The sequence below is a fragment of the Aquila chrysaetos genome, chromosome 7, assembly GCF_900496995.4.
Source record: "Aquila chrysaetos chrysaetos chromosome 7, bAquChr1.4, whole genome shotgun sequence".
Taxonomy (NCBI): domain Eukaryota; kingdom Metazoa; phylum Chordata; class Aves; order Accipitriformes; family Accipitridae; genus Aquila; species Aquila chrysaetos.
In genome coordinates this window covers 22,689,934-22,715,945 of record NC_044010.1, presented here as the reverse complement: position 1 = coordinate 22,715,945, position 26,012 = coordinate 22,689,934, and the positions used below count along the sequence as shown (strand labels likewise).

Below are 26,012 nucleotides of genomic sequence, written 5' to 3'. Positions count from 1 at the left end.
GCTCTTGCTATTTTGCTACTCAAGACTATTTAGCTTATGTAAAGCATAGCAGACTGAAAAGAAGGCCAGGAATTCAGATCCTGACTCTTGTATACTCCTGCTATTAATTCTAGAAGTGTACTGAAATATTAATATTAATCTCTTACTGTACACGGCAAAGCTTTTTCAAACCCAGTTTATAATATATTGCTACCAAAGACTAGGGGCTTGAGTGAAACCTAAGTCAACTCGTCTTTTAGTGTATCACGCAACCACTCTTGGGTCTATTCTTGAGAACACAGCTATGAACAGTCACTGTATTTTCAGTAATTGGTAATGCATTGCAACAATCTGGTTATGATGAGAGTGGGAAGTATTAAAGTCACAGTAAATAACATTTGTTTGTGTATTAGAGGTTCCAATTAAAGCCAAAACACTACAAAAATAGAAAATAACATTCACTTTAAGTATATATACCTCTGAGAATGTGAATTTAATGTATTAATTGGTTTTGACAATAACATTTGATTCTGATATGTAATATACTATTGAAGAAAAATATAGGTTTTTTTTTTTTAAAAACAGATCAGATTTAGGTCTGGTAAACTTGTTGCACTGTAGGAATGGCCTTTGAGTAATGGCCTCCCAATGATCTTGGACAGGGTCTATACAACTTCTACTAATAACATGTTTTGGTGATTTTGTAAGAAAATAGCTTTAAACAGTTTTTTAAGTTTTTATGTACTGAAACAGCTTTCTATTGCTAGATATTGCATTCACTTACTTTGGTATCTTTAATTTTTCAGCAATACTAAATGGAGTTAAATCTGTAGTCACTTAAGCTTCATTTTCATAAAATGGAAAATACACATGAGTTTTCCCTTTACCTTTGTAAATCTATTGATGATCTGACCAACTGGATTAGTTTCAAAATGCTGAAGAGGAAGGTGCAACACGTTGTCTAACAGCTGATGATGCAATGCCTGAGAAGCAGACAGGGATCCCCTGGTGAGCACATAAGCACCGCAGCAAACGAGAAGACCTTGTGAATGGATACATTAAAAGACAGTATGAATGGTTGGGGAGGAAAAGGAAATGGAGCTTGTTTCTCTCACAGTTTTCTACCACAGTAAGCACAGTCCCACTTCATATCTTAGATTTACAAATGTACATATTTGTATTTTGTTGATACATCTTACTGCTTCATAAGTATGTTTTTCCTGCAATTAATTCTCTCATGCTAGCATGCCACTACACATCAACACAGGTTTCCTTCCTCACTGAGATGCCAACATAAATTCATTAGGTTACACTTGGATGTTCCAAGAATTCACAGAAGTATCATAAAATTAAACAGCATTTTCTTCGACATGTCTGTATACCTCTTCTCCTCTCCCCAGATTAAACTATTATACTGTGTTGCATGCAATTCTGTTTATGAAACAACCAGCATTATTTCTTTGCTAATACATATTCAGGCAGATCAAACTTGGCAAATGGTGAGAAAACAGTCATAAATGCTCATCCTTGCCTTGTATGAATCCCAGAAGCCCATAGATATGAAGTTTATAGATTTGTGATTGTTTCCATTCTGTGAAATCATTAACTTTTGCTGTTTCTGCAGTCCAGGTGCTAAGCCATAGATTTTGTCCAATGGCTAGTGCATTTTGTCCTAAATAAGCAGCTATAGTTAGCCACATCCATCGCCAGTCGAAGGCTTGGAGGTATTTCAAAACAACTGACATTTTCATCTAAATATATTCAAAAAATAGAACATATTAAAAAGAGTTACTCTTAAAATCATTATCATTGTGAAGGCAAATACATATTATATAATATGAATTGGATACATTAAATTCAGAATAAATCTAAAGAATTTCTTAACTAAATCTGGTAACTTAGGTATATAAAATCATACTGTAAAAAGGTTTCCTCTCCCGCTATACTCTGCTCTTTAATGATTCATATTCTAGGCAATCTTGCTTGTGACAGTTTCCAGTCTCAGACTTAAAAAATCTTACACATGTAGATTATACAAAACAAACATATAAAAACAAAACAAACAACCAACCAAACAAACAACAGTACAATTCCTGGGCAGTTTGTATGAAGCAAATCTTACTGTATTCATTAATGGAACTAGAAACTTTAGAACTGCCACACTGGGTTACTGGAGCCAAGGAAATTAGTGTTGGCAGGAGAAAGTTCTCATCCTTGGTGTAAATGAGGACTAATGGGACCAAACTTAGCTAGGCCACTTGAAAGGCAGAACTGGTAGGAGCAGAATAATGACAGATTCTTGGATTTCATTACAGGGTCTGCAGTGAAATGAGCTCTAGTTGGCACAAACTCTTCTATCTCTTCTGCAAATTCATTGTTTTCAAGTGCCTATTTCTACCACCTTGCTAGAAACTCATACCTTCTTCCCCTCTCCACCCTCCCCATTCTTATTTTAATTAAACTATAGCTTCCCAGGAAGTTTTGACCTTCTGCACACTCTGTTTCACTTGTTCTTTTCCCTCTCCTTAGCAGTGGTGTATTTTTTTGATGGAGACTGCAGAAAGTGAGCTTCTAACATAAAACAATGCTGCAGCAGTATTACCAGGCAAAATTTCTAGTCTCTGCTCCAGGACACAGATATTTAAACTTCCTAATGGTAAGACAGAATGTTTTTCTAACAGAGGTAAAAGCTTTTTTAATCTTCTTCTTTCTGAAATATGCAAACAGACTGGACCTAGATGTAATATGAAAATACAGCCAGTAGCAGATCATCAAAATAGAAAGTCTCAGACTACACACTTAAAATTTGGTCAAAACCTGTAAGATTTATTTTAAATTCAGTAATGAGATATCAGGTAACCTTAATAAGAAACAGAAAACTGCAACTGCAAAATAATACATTTTTATAAAAACAAATGTCAAAGCCTTTTCCATTAGTAATACTTACACCAGCAGTGGCAACTTTTTCTTTATTGTTATTGAGTATTTTCCATTGATCAAAGGAAGAACTGCAAACAAGAAACACTTTCAAATCTTCTTGTGAATCATCATACAAAGAATATATCCATTTATTCCTAAGCAAAAATGGATACTATAAAATCTTGTAAATTTTTCCTATGGAAACACGAACTGTCCTCAGCTGTTCTATTTTTGTTGTTAGAATAACGTTATGGTCAGAAGACAACACTAGGTATGGCCTTTTCATTTCTTGTATAATTATGTGTAGATAAAACTGAGCTTGCCCTACACAGGTGTCAGCTAGAGATGTAAGACCACCCTTTTCTGAGGCATATAAGTGTGGTGCAACTTGGTTCTCAGCCCCTGTCTGGGCCCAGGATTAGGGCTTACAATTTGACACATCCAATTCTACTACTTCTGGACCAGGGTGGTTAAGCTTAAGTGTCCTGCATTGTCTGAACTTGCTAGGTTGAGCGTCTTCTACTTCATCTTTGCACTATCTTCTACCACTGCAAATATACCACTACAGTGCTTTACAAATTAATCTAGGAGGTCATTCAACAATTTTAAAGCCCGGAAGTTTTCTTAAAGGTGGAAAAAGACGAATCAATGTTACAGGGGAAAAAAAAGCATAAAAAATTTGTTAATACACCAAGTCAAACTGTTGCCAGGGAATTGTGGGTGCATCCACATCAGTGACTTCAGTTGGTCTTCTGAAAGTCCCCTTCATTCCTGCTTTAATGTACTTTGGTTCACACAGTGAAGCAGCTCATACCGGACCTCTCAAACTCATGCAGCATATTAACTGGATTTATTTTGTATAGAGTGAAACCAGAAGATGAGCTCCAGATACATGCTATCCAGCCAACTGCTGATGGGCATTCAGGCTTAACCCAAGTTTACACAGTGAAGCATAGCAGCACAGCCTTCAGTACTTAGGGTTGTTCTAGCATTGCATCAGTTAAGCAATAGCTAATGGGTTTTTTTAAATACTTACTCTTTAAGTTTCAGCAGTTCTCTTTGTTGAAGACTCCTGCCCAGTTGGCCCTCTTCTGAAGAAGAATTCACTATAACAGAAAAAAAAAAAATAGAAAAATCTTTTCAGTATTGTACCATGAGTAGACAGGTACAGTACAAGAAGCTAGAAATAAAAAACAGGGACAAAATAATGAATGGGGATACTTTAAATAAAGAACTCCTTAAGTCGACCTAGTCTTGGGACAGCTGCTACACAAGACAGACACATTTATGATCAAATGCTAGAACTGTGACAGCAGGTCAATCTCCCTCATGAGCCTAGAGTCTCTTTAGAATTCCATTCTTGCTTAGTGAAAGTATTAGTATCCCTGCAAATATAAACGCTAATGTTATTCTCAAAGTATTCTTGCATCATGGCTGGAAAACCGAGCTTCCTGTTCTTTGTGTGTTAATGAAAGGAGTCAACACTTTTTTTCTTCCAGGAATGGATTTTTTTCTTCTTTTTTATATTTGATATTATTTTTGTCAACAGATCTGTTAAGACAAAGATATGTTTTCTACATCCATCTATCCCGCTGAATGTACCTCTGCTGTATAATTTTGTATCACAACACATTGCATGCTGTTTCTTCTCCTCATTACTTTGGTTCCCCTTCCCTCTCTTTATTACCCTTCATGAATAATACATATTTCCTTACATGGCTACCTCACACTTCCATCCCAACACAGCTAACTCAAGACTGCCCACTGCTGCCTTTTGCAAATTTGCTGTTCTGTCTTTCCACTCTTCCCTGTCAAAACCCAGCAAATATTTGAGAGTGCTGGCTCCAGTATAGGGCCTGAATTAATAAGCCCACCAGATTGTGCATTGTACTTACTACAGGCTCAATTTAAAGTTACTAAGCTAACTGGAAACCAGCATTATAAACATCTGCAGTTACTTATCTGTCATAGGACTCTTCTGTGTCATGTGGAGAGATTCCTTGTCTCAAAATTAAATAACTACAATTAATCTCCTCCTGAAGTACATGATGAAAACAGGTCAAACAGACTGCATTGTCAATGAACCTATTTCTTTCCCACAACTCTAAAGAGCACATATCGAACAACTCGGGTACAGAAGTAAGTTGAGTCCCAATCCATGTGAATGATTTGTAAGTGTGCTTTTTTAAGATACCTGCAGTACTTGTTTATACATGCTGTCTACTTGTTGGCTGGAAGTATTTCATAAGAGTATTAAAAGTTTCTTTTTTTTTTCTCCTGCAAATGGACCATATTCTCCTATTCCTTCTACTGTGCTCCATGATTACAGCAGTCTAAGGTGATGGAAATGCGAAGCATCCAATATAAAACAGGACATATTCATTGACACTGCAAGATTAATTTGAAATGTTTGTAAGTTATTTATTGGGTGATAAATCCTTAGCAGAATCAGAGATAATACAGTATGTAAAAATAGAAAACAACTGCATAAGGCAGCTTTATCATACATTCGTTAGCTGAAAGAATAAACCATTTGATCTCAAGACATTAAAGCCTGAATTTTTTTCAGTTTATAACCTATAGTTCTATACCAAAACGTAGACAGGAATGCTCTACATTTTCCAGCAATTATTCTATTCGTTTCTAGGAAGTGGAGGAGGAATATTTTGAGATGCTTGAATGAAAAGGAAAAAAAAACATTAAGCAACCACAGTACACAAATCTCACCTTCCATTAGGGTTGTCTCTTCACTTGTAAGCTCTGCACTGCAGACTTGAATAAGGTAAGCAAAATTAGCTCTTTTTGAAATGAGTTCTTGGTAGGTCCCCATTTGACTTATTCTGCCCTCTTCCATTACTATTACAAGATCAGTGTGAGGCAGGAGCATTAGGTTATGGGTCACCAATATACGAGTCTGAAACACAATGTTTTCCATTTTACCATATAAATACAAAGGATATATTAAAAGTAGAGATTATATTTTGATAGCTCGAATGATATAATGGATTTTTTTCTGGAATTTTGCTCATTTGTCTACTTTATTATTATTGTTAGTTATTGCCTACTTTACTACATTACTCTCTTAATTGCTGATTGTAATGTCAAACTTTATGCTTATAGCTACTTGCTATTACTTGTACTTACCTGTTTCTTAATGTGTATCTTCTGCTCAGGAATGGTTTAGATTAGGTTGAAAAGAGGTAGATACTACAGCTTTTAATATAATACATGAATTTTGTAGTAGTTTGATAGTCTCAATATTAAAATCTGCTTACAAGTCTACCATTACTAGAGTTCTTGCTTCTGCCAAACACTTACAAACCACGGAGCAAGTAAATTAAGAAAAGGGAGAAGGGAGAGTGGGAAAGTGAAAAACATTTACTTTATAGTAAGTAACATATTCATAATAGTAAGTATTTCATAGTAATACATGTGTTTTACAGGCATCAGCCAGTGGGAATAATCTGTACAAATTCATAACACTGAGGAGAGCTTTTTTACAAGCTATCTTACCTTCCCACATGAACAGTTTTAAAATGGGAAAGTCTATTCCTTCTGATTGCACTTTCCCTCGGAATTTCTTTGTTCCATAGGAAGCCTTTCTTTCTATAACCTATACTGGCTATAACCTATTTACTGCAGCGAGGCATCAAGAGCGACCACAAAGGGCTCCACCCTGCCTTCTATATGCAGATCACAGCACTCCTCAAAAACTGCCAGTAAAGAAGAAATGAGCAAATATTACATGAATCTTTCAGACTCCTAGGGCAGGCCATGTCTCAATCTTTTTTTTCGGTCTGTCCTGTCTACCCAATAGGCTTCAAATTGGCACAATCAGCTGTGCTTTTTATTTAGCTTCTTTATTCAGAATAATTTTCATCAACACGTTGGGTAAGAGATGAGCTTTTGCAGAATGACTGGGACTTCTACTGTGTCTGTTGTATTATACAAAGCAGTTCATCCACAAATTGAAAGGAAGCCGTCCTACTTCACCTTGCTTTCTGGCAGACCTGAAGGGCCAATTAGCTTCTCAAAAAGATGTTTCCCGACATGTACATCTACAGCAGACAGTGGGTCATCCAGAAGATACAAGTCAGCATTGCTGTACACAGCTCTAGCAAGACTCACTCTGCTTCTGCCCTCCACTTATATTGACACCCTAAGAAAAGAAAGCCAAAATATTCCACATTTAAATATGAAATACTAAAAAAGACCAGTGTATCACACTCAGTCTCATCATTATTTTTTCAGGTAATCAAAGTAAACTTTATACTAGATATGAAAATAGAAAGGTAACATTTGGATTTTCAAGTAAATAAAGTTTGGGCTCTGTTGATTAATTCCCACTCCAAAATGGGCAAATGCAAGGTACTTCGGAAAGTTAAAAAATAACTTTTATTTACTGTCATACAGGCATTTTTACAGTATAGAGGAAACCCCTGGAGAAAAGAACAGGGCTGACAAACTTCTGTATAGAAAAGAGCCATTTTAAAAATTAATAAGACTTCAGAGCTTAAATAAAAGTTAAGTTCATAGTAAATAAACTAAGTAGGGAGATGGGCTAGATGTACTTGGCTGACCACTGCTTAGTCATCAATGTAAAATATAAAAACATAAAAGCCATAACTTAAATTACTGCATAATTTCTGACACCTCAAATTCTCACCCTTTCTCCAATCTCTGTTTGGTCTCCATTTGGTAACTGTTCCAAATCTGGCAGTAAAGCACAAGACTCTAAAACAAGTTCGTAGTATGGCCTATTTAGATTTGCACCAAAGAGAATATTTTCCTGTAAACTGTCATTTTGAATCCAAGCCTGCTGAGAAACATACGCCACTGAACCCTAAAAAGAATTGGAAACAATTTTTTCACTTGGGCTTTCTGAACATCAAAAACAGCATTTAAAAATACATTTGAAATTCCAGCTTTACCTCAAAGTAACCAGTAATTACTCCCAAAACTTAGGCATTATTAAACTGTTAAAATTTTTACTAAGTCAGGTAATAAAAACAATCTGTTGTATATTCCTGTATGACGGCTTGCCTTCAATTATTATAAGAGCACATACTTTGAATAAAACTGACAGAGCTGGGACATACACTGAGCAGTCTTTCAGGGAAAGATCTCAGTGAGAAACAGGCATCCATTGTAAGATTTATATGCAGAAAAATGGTTCTGTATCAGGTATATATCAAAATACAGTTTGATTGTATTATTACATAATATGCTGTGGAGTGTGTCAGCCATTAGAAATTAAGATAACAGGATAGGAACGATAACTGGAAATGCTCTTAGATTTTTTTTTCTTACGTTAAGCTACATGTAAAATTAATAGATTTTCACAGGACAACAAGTTGATAGTACAGACACACTTGTTGGGTATATGTGTTCCTTATTAGATTCTACAGAGCTGTTTTTTTTCCCATTAGTTCTCAGATTCGGAACACCTCAACTTCATATTCTTCCCCCACCCCCCAACAGTGACAGGATACTGTACTAGATTTCCACAGGAGTGGATTCTTGTTCAACACTTATTTTCAAGGCTGAGACACTTCTTTAACATTGTCACATACACTTGCAACCAGATTAACCAATATCGTGTTTATCCAGTGATATTTATTGGCTCAAGCATTGTAGTCTGCCATCAGAAGTTAACTTCCTCCGTATCTATAACCTATAAAAAACTTCCCTAAACCCTATTCTGTGATGGGGACTTTCATTGCTCTGTGTAACTACAAGACAAGTTAAGCTACAGGGTTTCCTACCACTAGGAGAGCCAGCACCTTAATTCTATCTCTGCCTAAAGTTCAGCTTTTGCCTCTATTTCCATATCCTGTATTTTCTCTACCAATAAGGCATTGCAAGAAAGATGACCATCTTCTACAACAGTTTATAACCACTCCAAGTGCATCATGTTTGTACAGCTGTTTAAAACCAGCAACCATTAGATGTTTAGGCTCAATATATGACTTAGACATTCATGATTTTTGCACTGAATTATATAGATTATAAAAAAAAAAAAAAAAAGAAAACAGCTTTGCAATCACTTAGGTTGAAAAAAAAAAAAAAAGAGAAATTGTTACACTGTTAACAAAGTGTCACTGTGTTACTTTTAAGATTTAAGAAGCTGAAGCTACCCTTGCCAGTATTCCTACAACCATAAATAGTTGAGGAGGAAAAACTGCACTTTCAAAAGCAATTCTGCTTAATTTAGGTATCGAGGAGTGGACAGGGCAGGGGGACACGGACAGACAATCTTACTTTTCTCTGAACTGTTCCTTCAAGTTTCTCCATTTCTCCAAGAACAGCAGAAAGGAAAGATGACTTTCCAGATCCAACCTGTCCCACAACAGCAACTAAAGAGCCTTCAGGAATGCTGACACTCAAGCTGGAAATATTGAGGAAGACAAATTAGTTATCCTCTTTGTAAATACTCCATCATGTATAGGTTGTGGTCACTGTAAGAAAGAAATACTCTATTTTACCCTCAGAACGATGAGAAATTAGTACTTCAGTTTGCACATCTTTTGACTACGTACCGTTCAGAAACTTCCAGTAATGACTTTAAAGATAAATGTATTTGTCTGCAAGTTAAGAGGTTGTGCTTTCATCTGGTCACAATAAAATCAAATGGGAGACAGTCTAACCAATAAGTAGTCTTATCGTATTCTTCTCAGGCCTGTGGTTCATATTCCATCTTACTCTGAAAATCAACTGCTAGACTTCTCAGGTAGCATCTACTGTAGCCAATGCATGATCCCTCTTAAGGAAAAAAAATAGCTGTTTGGGTAAATAAAAGCTGCCCTTCCTAATTTTGACAGCAAAATATGCAGATAAGTACAATATGTACTCATAAACTTTAGCATATAAGGAGAGCCACTTTCTGTATCTGTACGCTATGCTACCTGGATCTAACTGTGTTCTGATTTGAAGGCCTTATGCTAAGATAACCATAGTCCCTTCAGAATGGAGCTTGGAGCACAAATGAGGTAGAGAAAGACTGTACCCAGGGACTATACCAGACTTTAATGAAGTCTGTATGTGATGCTGAAGGCAGCTCATACCTGGATACTATATTGCAGGCTATGGTGGCTGAGATGCGGATGCTCAATGCCAATGGGAAGTGATCCCCCCACCGCTGAGAAAAATAGGATATAGTGTGGTGAGATGGTTAGACTGGGTGGGTTGTAACCTCTTCAGCTGCCTTAGTAAAATTTAACGGCTGTATAGAGCTTATCAAATAGGTTCTACATTCCACTCCAGCACTTCATTACTCCATTTCCTTACTAACTCTCCAATGTGTTCATTGCGTATCAGTTTAAGCATAGCTGAATTTACACCTAAGAAATACCTTGTAAAGAAATGACAAAAACAGGGGTGGTTTCAGGCAAGAGAGACCACTGTCAGAAAACCAAACTTTTTGTTTGTTTGTTCTTTGCAAAGAAAGCCACAGCCCAATTTTAAGATCAGTATTCAATGCAAGGCTGCATAAACTACCCTAGCTTACTTTTCGGCAATATAAAATGCTACACTGACAAAAGGGCATCTTGCCAATTAATGCTCCACAAAACACAATTCAGGAAAAACTGATATTGCAGTTAAATCTCCCTTGTGTGATCTGAGGGGGGAGGTGGTAGGAAAGAACAAATGAAGAGAGAGTGAAGAGGGAGTGAAGAGGTAGTGAAGAGCACTGGCTTCCCATAGCACTTATACAGTGCTATGTTGGGGAACATGCACTTTTATGTGGTTCCTGTTGGAGCATCAGGGAGAACAGGTCAGATTTGACTTTCCATAGCATACTGATCACATGGGATACTCTGGAACAATAACTTATGTTCTTTTTGGTATGTAACATCACGAACTAGTCTGAATCAGAATACATTAAACCTGAACAAATTCTCTACAGACATCACATTCTGCCAAAGAAGCTCATAAAAATAGTTTGAAAATATCTTACTTCTTTAAGACTGGCAGGCCATTTTTTTCCCAGCAGAAAAAAGCACCAATAAACCCAACAGCATGATCTGTTGTAGTAAAGAAAAATGAGCAGAAAGTTGCTAATCCATCCCCTCAGTTGAGTTTCTTAATGATCATCCATATAAACTCATGACCAATTAAAAATCAGTAACTGCTGCTTACTTCCACTGTAGTTTGTATTGACATCCTCAGGGTTAAGATCCTCAGCACACAGAAAATCCTCTAAACGGCTCAGAGAAATTTTGTTCTGCAAGATGAGCACACATATATATATACATATATATATAAATAATGTTTATAACATGCCTGTGCTCCCTAAATTTTTAAATAATATTTTAAAAGTTCTAGATAATATGGAAAGACATATTCCTTGTCTTATTTGAAGATAGACAAAAAAGGTGTTCAGGTATATAAAATTTTTTTCTTGAAGTACCGAACAATCTAAAGTCACAAAAATGTGTATTTTTTTCCTGAGGATCTACTGCTTGGTAATTATAAAGTAACAGAGCATGCTTGACCTATCCAATGTTAGAATATATAGTTAATCCTTGAATGTCTGGTTCCTCTTACTCAATTAGTTTGTTTTCATAAACGTGCGGTGAAAACACTAGCTTTTTTTTTTTTTTTTAAAAGAAATCACACAGAATAACTCTCTTTTCTTATAATGAAGAAAGACAACGTTTTACTGTGAGTGCATCATGAGATGTCCATCACTGTGCTGCAACAAAGTAAGATGAACTTAACACTTGTGCTAATTTTTAAGCTATTAGAAGTAAACCTTAGGAAAAGAAAAGGTTTTGATCTTACAGTATGCTAACCATAAATGAAATCAAATCAGGATGAGCATCTGCTCACAGTGGTACCCTTCCTTACAAAAAGCTGAGTTGTGTACAAGCTGTGACAGAGTACATTCATGAGCAGCTCATATAATATACCCATAACAGAGTCTTAAAAGTTAGAAGTTCCCAACTCATATGGTAACCCTCCTGGTGTACCATTAGGACTGAAGATGGCTGATATGGTACCCTCAGCAGCTCTACTCCATTTTTTCTTTAATTCCTTCAGTGGTGACTTGACAAAAACAGTATTGTAGAGTCCACAGTGGGTCTCCCCTACTTGGTATCATGGACTCCAATATATAACAATGGCTGAGTGATTTAAACATGTGCTGCCTAAATTGTTCATACTTTATCTTTGGTGGACTATGAAGAAGATGAGAGAGTATGATCAGAAATTGAGTCTAGTCCACTGAAAGAACAAAGGCAAGAAACAGAAATCTCAGTCACAATTAGGGGTGCTACCCAATTTTCCTTCTACTTAAATGACTGAGACATCCTTTAAACAGCCTGCATGATTCTCATTCCATACAAATACTGTGAGGTTTCATCTTGATAAAATGTAACTTAAAATAATTAAATTACTTAATCACCCCTAGAAATAGATGAAACGTGACTGAGTATAAACATCAGCCTTTTAAAGCACTTGTTCATAATATGTTTACCTGGGCTACAGCAGAGATCACAGATAGTAAATCAAACAAAGGCAGTCGCAAAATGTTAAATAAAGCAATAGATGTAAAAACTTTAGTTGCTGTTAAAACATTCTCTTTGTCCAGATAAAAGAAGACTCCAAATGTAACCAATGAGACCTTATAAATAAAAAAAAAAAGAAAAAGATACATCCAGAAGCAAAATCACATTATAACTAAAATTTATACACAGATACTATTTTTGTTTGCATTTGAAAGGTGTAGGATCGCATTTCTGTTCATGTATAAACAGGGACTCTGTAATTGCATAGCCGCAATACCAAGTGCAGGAATACTATAATTTTAGTGAGCAAAAAACATGGCCACTGTGTCTGACCCAACCACATACACATGAAACTACATGAAATAACTTTCCCATCTCAGGAATTGATTTCTTCATTTTGAAAACACTCAAACATGATGTTTCAGGAAATTAACTTTTTTCTTTTTTTTCTTTCTTCTTGCTATTGCTATGAGATTGGACATCAAGTAGAATTATTTACTGCAGATATTTTTATTTTGACCACTTGGAATTTTTTTCAATAATCTAGTCAGTAGTCATCAGAGAATAAGCTGGGCTGTTATGCAACACATACTCAAGCCTTCAGAATTACCCAGAAAAGCCTAAATTTAACAACCTGTCCTATGGGGTCGCTTCTGCCTTTTGTTGAGTTTAGGAGTCCTAAACTAAACTAGTCGTAAAATAGAAGGACTCCTAAGAAAGTCCTAAATAGTAAGTTGATTATTTCACTGTGTTTAATTCAAACTTTGACATTTTCTCACTCACTGCTTCAAATATTTCAGTTATTATCAAGGTTATGGACTGAAGGATAGCCTTAATCCTCCCTTTCACTATTCCTAAGGAATTTTCCTCTTCACCTCTTACATATTGTGAGTTAAGCACTAGAAGATGTCAGTTTGTGCAACTGAAGTTTGTGCAACTGAAGTTAATGGTGGTCATTTATCCCTAATGAAGGTTCCAGTTTGAGCCATAGAATCATTTAGGTTGGAAAAGACCTTTAAGATCATCAAGTCCAACCATTAACCTAACACTGCCAAGGCCACTACTAAACAATGTCCGCAAGCGCCACATCTACATGTCTTTTAAATACCTCCAGGGATGGTGAATCAACCACTTACCCGGGCAGCCTGTTCCGATGCTTGACAACCCTTTCAGTGAAGGAATATTTCCTAACATCCAATCTAAACCTCCCCTGGTGCAACCTGAGGCTGTGTCCTCTCATCCTATCACTTGTAACATGGGAGAAGAGACCGAGCCCCACCTCGCTACAATCTCCTTTCAGGTACTTGTAGAGAGCGATAAGGTCTCCCCTCAGCCTCCTCTTCTCTAAACTAAACAGCTCCAGCTCCCTCAGCCGCTTCTCATAAGACTTGTTGTCTAGACCCTTCACCAGCTCCTCTTTGGATGAGCTCCAGCACCTCAAGGTCTTTCTTGTAGTGAGGGGCCCAAAACTGAACACAGTACTCGAGGTGTGGCTTCACCAGTGCTGAGTACAGGGGAATGATCACCTCCCTGTTCCTGCTGGCCACACTATTTCTGATACAAGCCAGGATGCTATTGGCCTTCTTGGCCACCTGGGCACACTGTTGCCTCATATTCACAGCCAGGTGTCAGCCAGCACCCCCAGGTCCTTTTCCTCCAGGCAGCTTTCCAGCCACTCTTCCCCAAGCCCATAGCATTGCATGGGGTTGTTGTGACCCAAGTGCAGGACCCAGCAATTGGCCTTGTTGAACCTCATACGATTGGCCTTGTCCCATTGATCCAGCCTGTCCAGATCCCTCTGTAGAGCCTTCCTTCACTCAAACAGATCAACACTCCCACCCAGCTTGGTGTTGTCTGCAAACTTACTGAGGTGCACTCAATCCCCTTGTCCAGATCATTGATAAAGATATTAAGCAGTACTGGACCCAATACTGAGCCCTGGGGAACACCACTTGTGACCGGCTGCCAACTGTATTTAACTCCATTCACCACCACACTTTGTGCTCGGCCATCCAGCCAAGTTTTACCCAGCTAAGGGTACACCTGTCCAAGCCATGAGCAACCAGTTTCTCCAGGAAAATGCTGTGGGAAATGGTGTCAAAGGCTTTACTAAAGTCCAGGTAAACAACATCCACAGCCTTTCCCTCATCCACTAAGCGTGTCATCTTGTCATAGAAGGAGATCAGGTTAGTCAAGCAGGACCTGCCTTTCACACACCCACGCTGGTTGGGCCTGACCACCTGGTTGTCCTGTACGTGCCACATGATGGCACTCAAGATGATCTGCTCCATAACCTTCCTTGGCACTGAGGTGAGACTGATGGGCCTGTAGTTCCCCGGATCCTCCTTCTGGCCCTTCTTGTAGATGGGCATCACATTTGCTAACCTCCAGTCAACTGTGACCTCCCCAGTTAGCCAGGACTGCTGATAAATGACAGAAAGTGGCTTGGTGAGCACTTCCACCAGCTCCCTCAGTACCCTTGGGTGGATCCCATCCGGCCCTATAGACTTGTGTGTGTCTGAGTGGTGTAGCAGGTCGTGAACCATTTCCCCTTAGATTATGGAGGCTTCATTCTGCTCCGTGTGCCTGTCTTCTGCTCAGAGGGCTGGGTACCCCAAGACCAACTGGTCTTACAATTAAAGACTGAGGTAAAGAACGCATTAAGTACCTCAGCTTTTTCCTCAGCCTTTGTCACTATGCTTCCCCCTGCATCCAATAAAGGATGGAGATTCTCCTTAGCCCTCCTTTTGTTGCTAATGTATTTATAGAAATATTTTTTATTGTCTTTTACGGCAGTAGCCAGTTTAAGTTCTAGTTGGGCTTTGGCCCCTCTAATTTTCTCCCTGCATAACCTTACAACACCTGGTAGTCGTCCTGAGTTGCCTGCCTCTTCTTCCAAAATTCATAAACTCTCTTTTTTTCCCCCTGAGTTTCAGCCAAAGCTCTCTGTTCAGCCAGGTTCTTCCCCACTGGCTCATCTTTCAGCACATGGAGACAGCCTGCTCCTGCACCTTTAAGACTCCCTTCTTGAAGAATGTCCAGCCTTCCTGGACTCCTTTGCCCTTCAGGACTGCCTCCCAAGGGACTCTGTCAACCAGTCTCCTGAACAGGCCAAAGTCCAACGTAGCAGTTCTGCTGACCCCCCTCCTTACTTCTCTGAGAATCAAAAACAATAGTTTCATGATCGCTATGCCCAAGACAGCCTCCAACCATCACATGACCCCCAAGTCCTTCTCTGTTCGCAAACAACAGATCCAGCGAGGTGCCTTCCCTAGCTGGCTCACTCACCAACTGTGTCAGGAAGTTGTCTTCCACACACTCCAGGAACGTCCTAGACTGTTTCCATTGTATTGTATTTCCAGCAGACATCTGGTAAGTTGAAGTCCCCCCACGAGAACAAGGGCTAGAGATTGTAAAACTTTTCCCAGCTGCTTATAGAATATTTCATCTGTCTGTCCTGGTTGGGTGGTCTATAACAAACTCCCACCATGATATCTGCCCTGTTGGCCTTTCCCCTGATTCTTACCCATAAACACTTGACCCTTTCATCACCATCACCAAGCTCTAGACAGTCAAAACACTCCCTAACATAAAGGGCTATCCCACCTCCTCTCCTTCCTTGCTTATCCCTTCTGAAGAGTTTATAGCTATCCATTGCAGCACTCCAGTTGTGCGAGTTATCCCCCCATGTTTCCATGATAGCAACTATATCATAGTTTTCCTGCTGCACAATGGCTTCCAACTCCTCCTGTTTGTTGCCCATGTTGTGTGCATTGGTGTAGATGTACTTCAGTTGGGCCACCTTTTTTGGGGGAGAAGCCCTAATTCCTCTGTGACTGTTCTCAGGTGCTTCCGTTGTCTCTAACACATCAATAACCCTTGCATCTTTGCTGCCACGTGCATCTCCATCCCCCACCTCCACTGAGATGGCAGACCAAAGGACCTCACTAGCACACTGTACCTCAAACATTGGCATGCTGCCCCCAGGATTATCTCTAGTGAGCCTGGTTTTATCCGTTATCCCCTTCAAATCTAGTTTAACATTCTTTCAATGAGCTCTGCTAACTCCTGTGCAAAGATCCTTTTCCTGCTTTGAGACAGGTATACTCCATCTGTTGCCAGCAGGTCTGGTATCATGTAGACTGACCCATGATCAAAAAATCGAAAATTCTGCTGGTGACACCAGGCTTGGAGCCAGGTATTGATCTGCTGGCTTTTCCCGTTTCTTCCCTCATCATTCCCTGCAACTGGAAGGATAGAGAACACTATTTGTGCTCCTGATCCCTTAACCAGTTGTCCCAAGGCCTTGAAGTCTCCATTTACTTTCCAATGGAGTTTAACAGAGGGATTTAAAGATCCAAAGACCTGAATGCATTTCTGATAGAATTCCACTGAAATAATGCTAGGATGAATTTGGTTCACATTTTTTTGTTTTTTCTTTTTCATGTATTCAGAGGTTTAGTGTTTGAGAAGGGATAGCTAAAAATTACAGATCAAAAATGCATTCCCTTAAAACTTGAAAAAGGAGGAGTATAAAGAAGGTAGTTGATTTCTGTGCAATAGAAACAGTATGATTAAAACAGTGAAATGAGATTCAGGAGCTTTGGATTTGGTTTCTGACTTTCTAATAGAGGTCTTTAAAATCTTGCTCAATTCATAATCTTTCTGTTCATATACATACTATTAGAACCTGAGAATGCAAATATATTGAATTGATAAATCTAATGTTTTGAGATACTGTGAGGCAACATTTGTGAGCCATTCAGCTACTAAAGCAACAGGGAACATGAGAAACAGTCCTGCATGAATTGATATTTTTATAAAACAAACCATAAAAGGAACACACGTCAATGTTAGCATGGAGTAAGTCGTCAGATACCCAGATGACTTCAAAACATCCACTTCACGTTCTCTAATGCTCATGATCTTCCTTTGATATGCAGGTTCCCATGCATAAAGTTTGAGGATCTAGAAAATCAAACAAACATATTTTAATAAAACAAAAAAGCAGTGACTATGCTTCAGAAAATAAGCTTAAGCTCCAAATTTAATTTTCAAATATCCAGCAATGCCAAACTACAAAAATTTGAATGTTTTACAAATGAAAGCAAGAATTGAGATAACTCTAAATTAAGTTGTTCTTCCGGAAGATATACTCTAGTCACTCTTAATTCTTCAGATTTCAATTTGTCCCTTATGTATCATAAATGATGAGCTGGTTTATTTCAAAACAGGATAAATAACAAAAATGAGACAACTTTTAAAAGTGCTTTTCTTCTATGCTAAAATTTCACTCTGTTAAAGGTTTTCAGACATCTATTAATGTATTTTACGTTCTCATTAAAAATATGGTAGTAAAATTAATGCATCATGAATAGTATGTTTTTCAAATCAAATTAAACCAGTAAATATTTTCCAAAAACAATTTAAGCACATTATGTTAAAACATTTTCTCTTTAAACTTTTATCATTATCAGCTGAAATATTACTCATAAAACCTTAGTTTTTTAAATAACTTACTTTCTAACTTTACAACCTAACAAAAAAGCCAAAACCCTTGTTAGTTGTGGCATTACCTTTATTCCCTGTAACATTTCACTTAGTAGCTTGACTCGTTCATCCAAATACCTCATTTGGCTTTTCTGGTTAAAGACAGCAGTGTTTTCGTTTTTGAATGAGAAAAAATTTTGGAAAGCAAAATATGTAGTGTACTGCAGGCAATAAGTATATTTTATGCTATTTTTACCTTGCTGAAAAACATAATAGCACCACAGTTATACCTTTTTCAGATATATATGTAGTAAAAAAAAAAAAAAAAAAAAAAATTAGATAGGACAAAGGATTAAATACATTAACATAACAGTTTTCCCCTAAAATATCTTAAGAGTGCATTTCAATTTTTGTCCTTTTTATTTGTCTTCACATGGAATTAAAATTTTAACAGGCTTCCAGTCCCCAGGGTGCTCAGGAATGTTAATATGGTTTCAATCTTCAAAATCACTAAGCAGGTAAATACAGACTCAATAACAATATACTCACATACATGTATATATATGTAACACCATATGGATATAAAACACTGTATACATATATATGTACATGTACAGGAGTTAGGAAGGAAGTTTCCTCTGTTACTGATTAATACGTTGTTATTGAAAAAAACAATGGAAGAAACACAGAAATTCTTCTCACTCCTACACTATACTCAGGCTCTTCTGCATCTCACATTTCTAAAATACTGATTAATGGCCTTTTTAATGTTTTGAGTCTTATTCATATAGAACAAAGGTTTGCATCTTGTTAGACAGAATTATTTTATTGTCTTTTGTATTTCTTCTCTCTCTCTCATATCATGGTAGGGATCTAAGTGTATATGTATCTGCTGCACCTCACCTGCAAAAGAGGTGAGATGGTTTTGGGGTTTTTTTTCAATGTATCTAAACTGTCACAGCCTTACAAAAGAATTAAGGGACACCCAGAGTCTTCACTGCATGTTGCACCATCAAAGCCTGAATAAGACAGAGACAAAAAATTGCCTTGATAGCAATGCAAAACTTAGGGTTGCAGGATTTTTTTTTTTCAGTGGACCTCACAGAAATTGTCATAGTAACAGGCAATATAGTGCCAAGAGAACTGTAGTATCAGAGAAGTGGAAAAGAAGTCAGAACACACGCCGTACCTCTATGGGAATTCCCATAGTCTCAGGAGAATGTGCTAAATTTGAGTGAGCAGCTTAGCCTGAATAATAAAAGTGGAAGAGGGCCATAATCCTACAAAATCCTTTATTTAATAGAATTATCTCATGTAATGTGCAAAAACATAGCTGTTTCCTAAATTGAGTCATGCAGTAATTTTTACTGATACAAAAGTATTGTTTCACTATAATGAAAATTTAGGTATCCAACCTAAATACTAGTTTAGCTATCAAACATACAGCTTTCTCACTGCAGTGATGCTTCCCCCTTCAATGAAAAACAGCTGTGCCTTGGCATCGTTTATTTAGTTTGGGTTTAATTTAGATGTACCAACAGTATTCTTACACATGCATAATTTACTCCCCCCCCCCCCCCCACTTCCTGTATTATGGCAACTTAACCTCTCCTTACTATGCTTATTTAAATATCTCGCCTTCAGTCTTTTAACTTTGGCTGCAATGAGTGCATTTATAGGTATAACCAAAAGAAGCAGTGCAACACCTGCCAGTACTGAGGGGCCAACTTCTTTCCAGAGAAAGACGACAGCCATGATGATCTGAAAAGGTGCTGACCACAACAGGTTGATGTTTACAGTTAGCTCCATGAGTTGTTGAGCATCTGCTGATATCAGGTTAACAATTTCCCCAGTTGTATAGTTTTGTCAGGAGGAATTTGCTAAAGTTAAGGCCTGTAACCAGAAAATACAGAGGTCACAAAAATCAACAATTTTGATAGGTTTAGCTGCCCAGGAGAAGCTAAAAGGACAAAAATTAGAGCAAAGCTGAACTCAGTGAAACAGACTTGCAACTCTTCATAGTAAATAAACAGGACAACATGGTGCAAAGAGGCCTCAGAAAGCCTCAGCTTTGGCCTAGCTTAGAACCTCCCACTGCAGGAACCATCAACAGCAGGCTTCACAGCAAGCACATGTATAATCTCAGTGTGGCAGGCAGATACCACAAGTCCCAGGTGTCTCGGGACTGACACCCAGATGAACACATACACTCTCTCTCTCTCTCTCTCTCTGTGTGTGTGTGTTAGTGCCTCACATTTTTCCACTGTGTCACCTGCAACTCTGCATGTAACAAGGTAGTGCTGCAGCAACTCACTCCACCATCCATCCCACGTGCAAAGCACAACCTGACCCAGCATTCACTAATCAACTCTATTCAGAGAGAGGAAGAAGCTGTATTTCTACACTGTAGCTGTGAAAACTTGCCTGAAGACATGCCCACCCCAATTGGAGCCTCTATTCCCCTGTTCATGATCTGATGTACTGACACACCTTGATGTGCGACTTGAGAATCAATTCCTTTATTTAACTTATTTGCAACTTACAAGTAAAATTTTGTGTACTGGTTCAGAAAATACCTGAGAAGTCTATATCAAAAGATCGGTTTGACTGTCTCGAGAAAAGAGACTGTATTTTAAATTAACAAAGACAGTAATCTATTTATTTTTTGGCTTCCTTCACTTAAGCTTAATAGTTAAATACTGCAGTAAAAATACCCATGTGCCATGTTCATAACAAAGTAAACTAAAGGTGCAGCACTGAGAAACCAGCTTCATCTCATGTGCTACATACTAACAATATTGTAAACATTTTTGGTTTGCAGGTCAGACAGCTACTATTACTTCTACATTATTAGCGCCTGCATTTATTGTAGCTAATAATGCTGCCACCTCAGCATATCTTATTAAAGGTAGAATAAGTTATAGATAGATTTCCACAGCAGTTAGCCATCTTTTAAACACCTGAAAAACAGCAAACCTACTGGGTATTCAACTCGACAGAAAATCAGTTTCACTCAAATCAGGGGGGGAAATTTCAACCTCCAAAGGAGACAATGTGGCAAACTTCAGCTTCTCATATTCACTACTACTATATAGTAAAAACACTGATCGTGTATACCCTTACTTTTTCCCGGACATCCGACCTAAAAAGTTCTCCCAGTTTATTCAGTAAATTTAGGAAATTAACCCATAATCAAAATAGGAAGAGTTCAGTTTCTACATATATCTCCAGTATTATGGCAGTACAGGTGGCTGACAAAAGTATGTAATTTCAGGATTAGAGTCTTATAATAGAAATACTGCTGAAATTCCAAATTATTATAAATAATTATCAAAATATAAAGTCAATCTGTTAGCCTGTCACCAGTGTATAACATCTTGGGTTCTGATCATACTGGTAAACATATTGTCTTTTAACACTGTGTGTTTATTTTAGTTTTTGTTTTGAAAGAAAAGTAGAAGAATACATGACTACCTTTTTGTATATCAGGCCAACAACTGCAGTCTTGATTTTGACTGCAGTAAGCATGTTGTTATGCTGGTGTAACTGATGGAGAAGAGTTTGTGAGAGAACTACAAAAAACAGGGCAATAGCATAGCTATATCCACTCCCATATGAACTAGGATGATTTTCACTGACCATTATCATTGCTCTGAAAATGAAGGAAAATAAATTTTAAATTCTGTGCATTAAGGCAACAACAGACAATAAAAAGTTCAATAAACTGACATACTGGCAACTTGTTTAACTAAGTCCATTTTGGATCCAGATATGGTGGAATGTCACAAAGAAATATGATGTTAAAAAAAAGGCAGGTCTTATCTGTGTTTCCCAATTTGTTAGCTTAGAAACAATTCTCAAATACTATTCTAGACATGAATGTGCTATTTATTGCTGACTTCACTGACAATGGAGTAGAAATAAAGAATGGCATAAAAGAAAAAAAAAATTAACTAGATATTTGTGCTTAGAAAGGTTGCAACTACCAACCACGAAAGTGAGAGAGAAAAAAAATCTAGAGGAAAATTCTTATTTTTCTGTTAGTAAAAGGTTATCTTAAATAACCAGCAACTGTGATGTCTTCAAATAGATTATAGTTTGGAGGTTAACAATAATTCTGTTCATTAACTCTTTTCTTTATAAACACACAGGTATTTGATAAATTCTTAACACCTCTATGGTAAGCACAATTTCTAAAAACCTCTTCCATCAACCTCATGGTAGCAACAACATGATAACAACAGCGTCATTGCAGTTTTCCATTAAATGCTGAAGCTGTAGATATTATTATATAGTTAAGTGGGTTTTTTAAAAATAGAGATGGAAAAATATTGACAAAAAAGTAGAGAAATTAAATATCTTGGTACTCCATTTTTCTTAACATTTGATTTTATATTTAAGTATATGAAATACTTAAATACAATATTGAGGAATTGAACTTCTACTGGTTTTGTCTCAGTCCTTTGGCTAAGAAATTCCTGATCTCTTTGAGCTTTTCCTCATTAGATCATTTTCAGATAATCACTGGGGCGGAGGGAGCATGAATAAAATCTTTACATGTCTAAGCCGTTGCTTAGTTTGGTTTTGATATTGGTAACCCTTTAGCTTTATTATTACTGTCACTCTCTGAATATGAAGTGAAACACATTAAAAACTTACTTCATTATTTGTGGACTCATGAAAGCCAGAATGTCAGCTGTAACTTTCAGAAATGCAACTTTAATCAATAAAAATTTAAATGTTTGCCATAACGGCAAAATCAAAGATGGTTTATGGAAACTCGTTTTCTTAAAGAGCACTCTTTTGATGCAAGAAGCCTGCAAGATTACAAAAATATGTACAGAATTAAGAGAAAAAAATTATTTTTGAACTTCACCTACATTTACAAATATAAAATATGTAATATTAGTGTCCATCTAAAGCCATCACTGTATTTACAATCTGAAAAAGCCCATTTCCTACAGTCAGAAGAAAAGTTGTGGGGTAAGGAATGAATTCTGGTTTTATTTAGCCTGGCTAGTATTATTTCAGGAAAGGATAAATATCATTTCTAGGGTTGCCCCATTCATCTCCAAATATAATTAGAAAATAATTTAGTCCTCAAATGATTATCACAGGTCAAAAAAAACTGTATCAGAAAAACAGAGGTAAGCTTCAACATAAATGCATTATCATTTACAGCAGGCTTACAGCAACTTTATGTTTAAGGTTGAATAACCCTTCTATTCTTTCCTAGTATTTTCAGTTGTCAAGTAACTACTTTCTTTCAGTTTGAATTTAGGTCAAACAATTGCAAATATTCTTATAAGGCTCAAAAAAAAAAAAAAAAAAAGAGTTAGCCTTTCTTAATTATCACAGTGATAAAGGACAGGATATTTTTTACACATTACTTGAATAATAAAAACAGTATCTGAATTAAAAACTATCCTTATTGAAAAATACTTTTGAATGCTTTGGTAGAAAGTGTTTTGGTGTGTATACCATCAGTGGAAGAAAGGGCAAATCTACAAATAGATAAGAAAAATGCTGAAGAGATGCAGTAACGTCAGACTCTGCAGGAGCCCTCTTCTCAGTACGTCATTAAAAAACAAAAGCTACACTCTTACTGGACTTATAGATTAGGTCCTCTCTCCTGTGAACTTCCTAACATTACAGAGCTCCTAGTGCACTTGAACTACAACAACAAAATAATAACTGTGACTGAAACTGTCAAGGATTTACATGAAAATCACACAGTGTAACTCAAGCAAAAACCCCCAAATATCTGTAAAATTCAATATTGTTAAAATTAAAGAAAGCTGAAGCCTGTTTTATGCATTCTGTAAGCCACAGTGTCTACTGATAAGCAAGCTAGTAAGACTTCTCTACCCACCTGAAATACAACTGCAAAGATAAGACACGGCAAAACAGACAAGTTCAGAGAGACATTAGTTGGACAGTTTTGACAAAGATGGTAATTAATCACCAAAGCAAAAGTCATGGTAGATTCTGTATCAGTCAGGGTAGATTCTGTATCACTTGAAGTGTTAAAATGTAACTAGGTATCTTTCTAAGAAGTAAGTTTGAACTTAATTTAGAAAAATCCTGTAGCCACACTAGAGATAATTTATCACAACACTGAGTGGCCTTTGTGATCTACAAAACGTAGGCTGTTCAATAAACAACAAGATTTTAGAAATCTTCTCCAGCTTCTAGACTCCTTAAATTTAGAAAAGCATAGTGCCTTTTGTCAGAATTATAGCTACCATTAATCCTGTAGTAGACTTTTGGATTTCTTTTCTCCATTGTTTTTCAAAGTTAGGACACTAACTTTGGTGGTGAATCACTTTCATTCAGTTCAAACAGGTCATCCCTTTCCAATGGCTTCTTATAGCCTATAGATATTAGTCTGAAAGAAAGCAATGAATTTAGACAGCAAAAAATACAGCAGACAAAACAAACAGAACTACTAACTCAAAAAGCTAACAATATACTTTAGTGTATATAATAATCAAAATAATATATGTAATCCTATAAAGGCTACAGACTAAATAGTGGAACATACTTACAATCACCTTAAATACACTGAAATTCACCCGAAGTATGAAGAGCCAAGCAGATTGTCACATCTGAACAGCAAATTCTGAGGAACCTTTGTAAGTCAGAATCTGTCTAAGCTTCTGATCCCATATTTCTTTACAGAAAAATACACTATTTCATAAACAAATGTGTGTAGCATCATTACCCACTTACTACTGTGATCTGGAATGAAATACCTTTTCTATCACAGATCATTCCTGTGCCAGTCAGTGCCAGCACTGGACTTGGGACTAATGTGTGTGCTGTTGAGCTTATCACAGGACAGAAAATAAGACTCAGAAACACTCTTCTGGAGGCTGTAAAATTCCGGTGGGGGTGGACCTCACTATCTCCAAGGGCCACCCAGATATCTACTGAAGCTATAACATTAATAAAAGTGAATTTGCCTTATGCCTGATAAATTAAGGCAAAAATAACACAGCTTCTCACTAAGAGCGCCAGCTTTTGAAGCAGATGAGGAAAGCAGACCAAGTGGTACTTGAGTGGGAATTGTTGTTTAAGAGTTCTGCATAACTCATCTAAATGCTAAAACTCACTGCTGCCGGAGGATAAATAGATCTACCAAATGCACTCTGCACCGTAATCTCCAGAATGCATGAATTCTAAAGAAACATAATATAGCATTACAGGTTTATTATGTAACAACTAATTTGAGACTTCCTTATTTAGATTGCAAGCACTTAAGGTGAGTATATATTAGCCATAATTTATTGTGTTTGCTTGTGATTGGAAAGAGGAAACATACCTAATGTTCACAATATTAGTTTAATAGCATCCAGTTATTTCATAGCTAAATAAGCTCTCACTGAGCAGAACTGAAATCCTTTTTTTTTTTCCCTCCCCCCTCTCTTCTTTTGTTAAACATTGTGGAATTGGTTAAAAAATAAAAAGGATAGCCTAGCTTGAACATTTGGGTGAACACTGTGACACAATGAACACATAAATGTCATATAGAAGCACTGCAGTCAGTACACTACATAACTTTCTAGAAAAAATGAAAATTTATATTTATGGTGTAGAATGCAAGGATTGGTAAAAACCAAAGCTACTTTGATACTGATGGTGAACTCCTAACTTCAACAAGGCCAGAGTTCAACTGAATACTCTGAATCCTTGAAATAATCTGATTGTTTTGTCTCAGCTTATTAATAGCAAATACTACTTTCAGTTTTTCCTTAAAATTAATAATATTGAATAAAGCTAGAAGCAGTTATAATACTCTTAAAATGGTTTTTTTCTCACTTTTAGATTTTTGAAGTGTGTATGTCTGACTCAAATGATTTTTAAAGAAGAAAAAAGAAAAATGTTATAAATGAGTAATGGTCACAAGACATAACACATGAAATTGTTTGAAATAACATCCAAAATATGAAGTGACCAGAAGCTGCATGACTTGATATAGTTGAGCTTTCAGTTCCTATTTTTGTGTGGAAAATTTCTGAAGAAGTAGAGGGACTTTATCAGTGTTTATGAACAGGTGATCTGCACTAATAACATCCAGCCTGCCATAAAAAAGGGAGGAAAATGAGCATGAAA

At 36.9% G+C, this 26,012-nt stretch overlaps 1 pseudogene; it reads right to left on the bottom strand.

Moving 5' to 3' along the window:
- Positions 1-26,012, bottom strand: part of LOC115343899 — a 40,324-nt pseudogene that overhangs the window by 11,950 nt on the left and 2,362 nt on the right.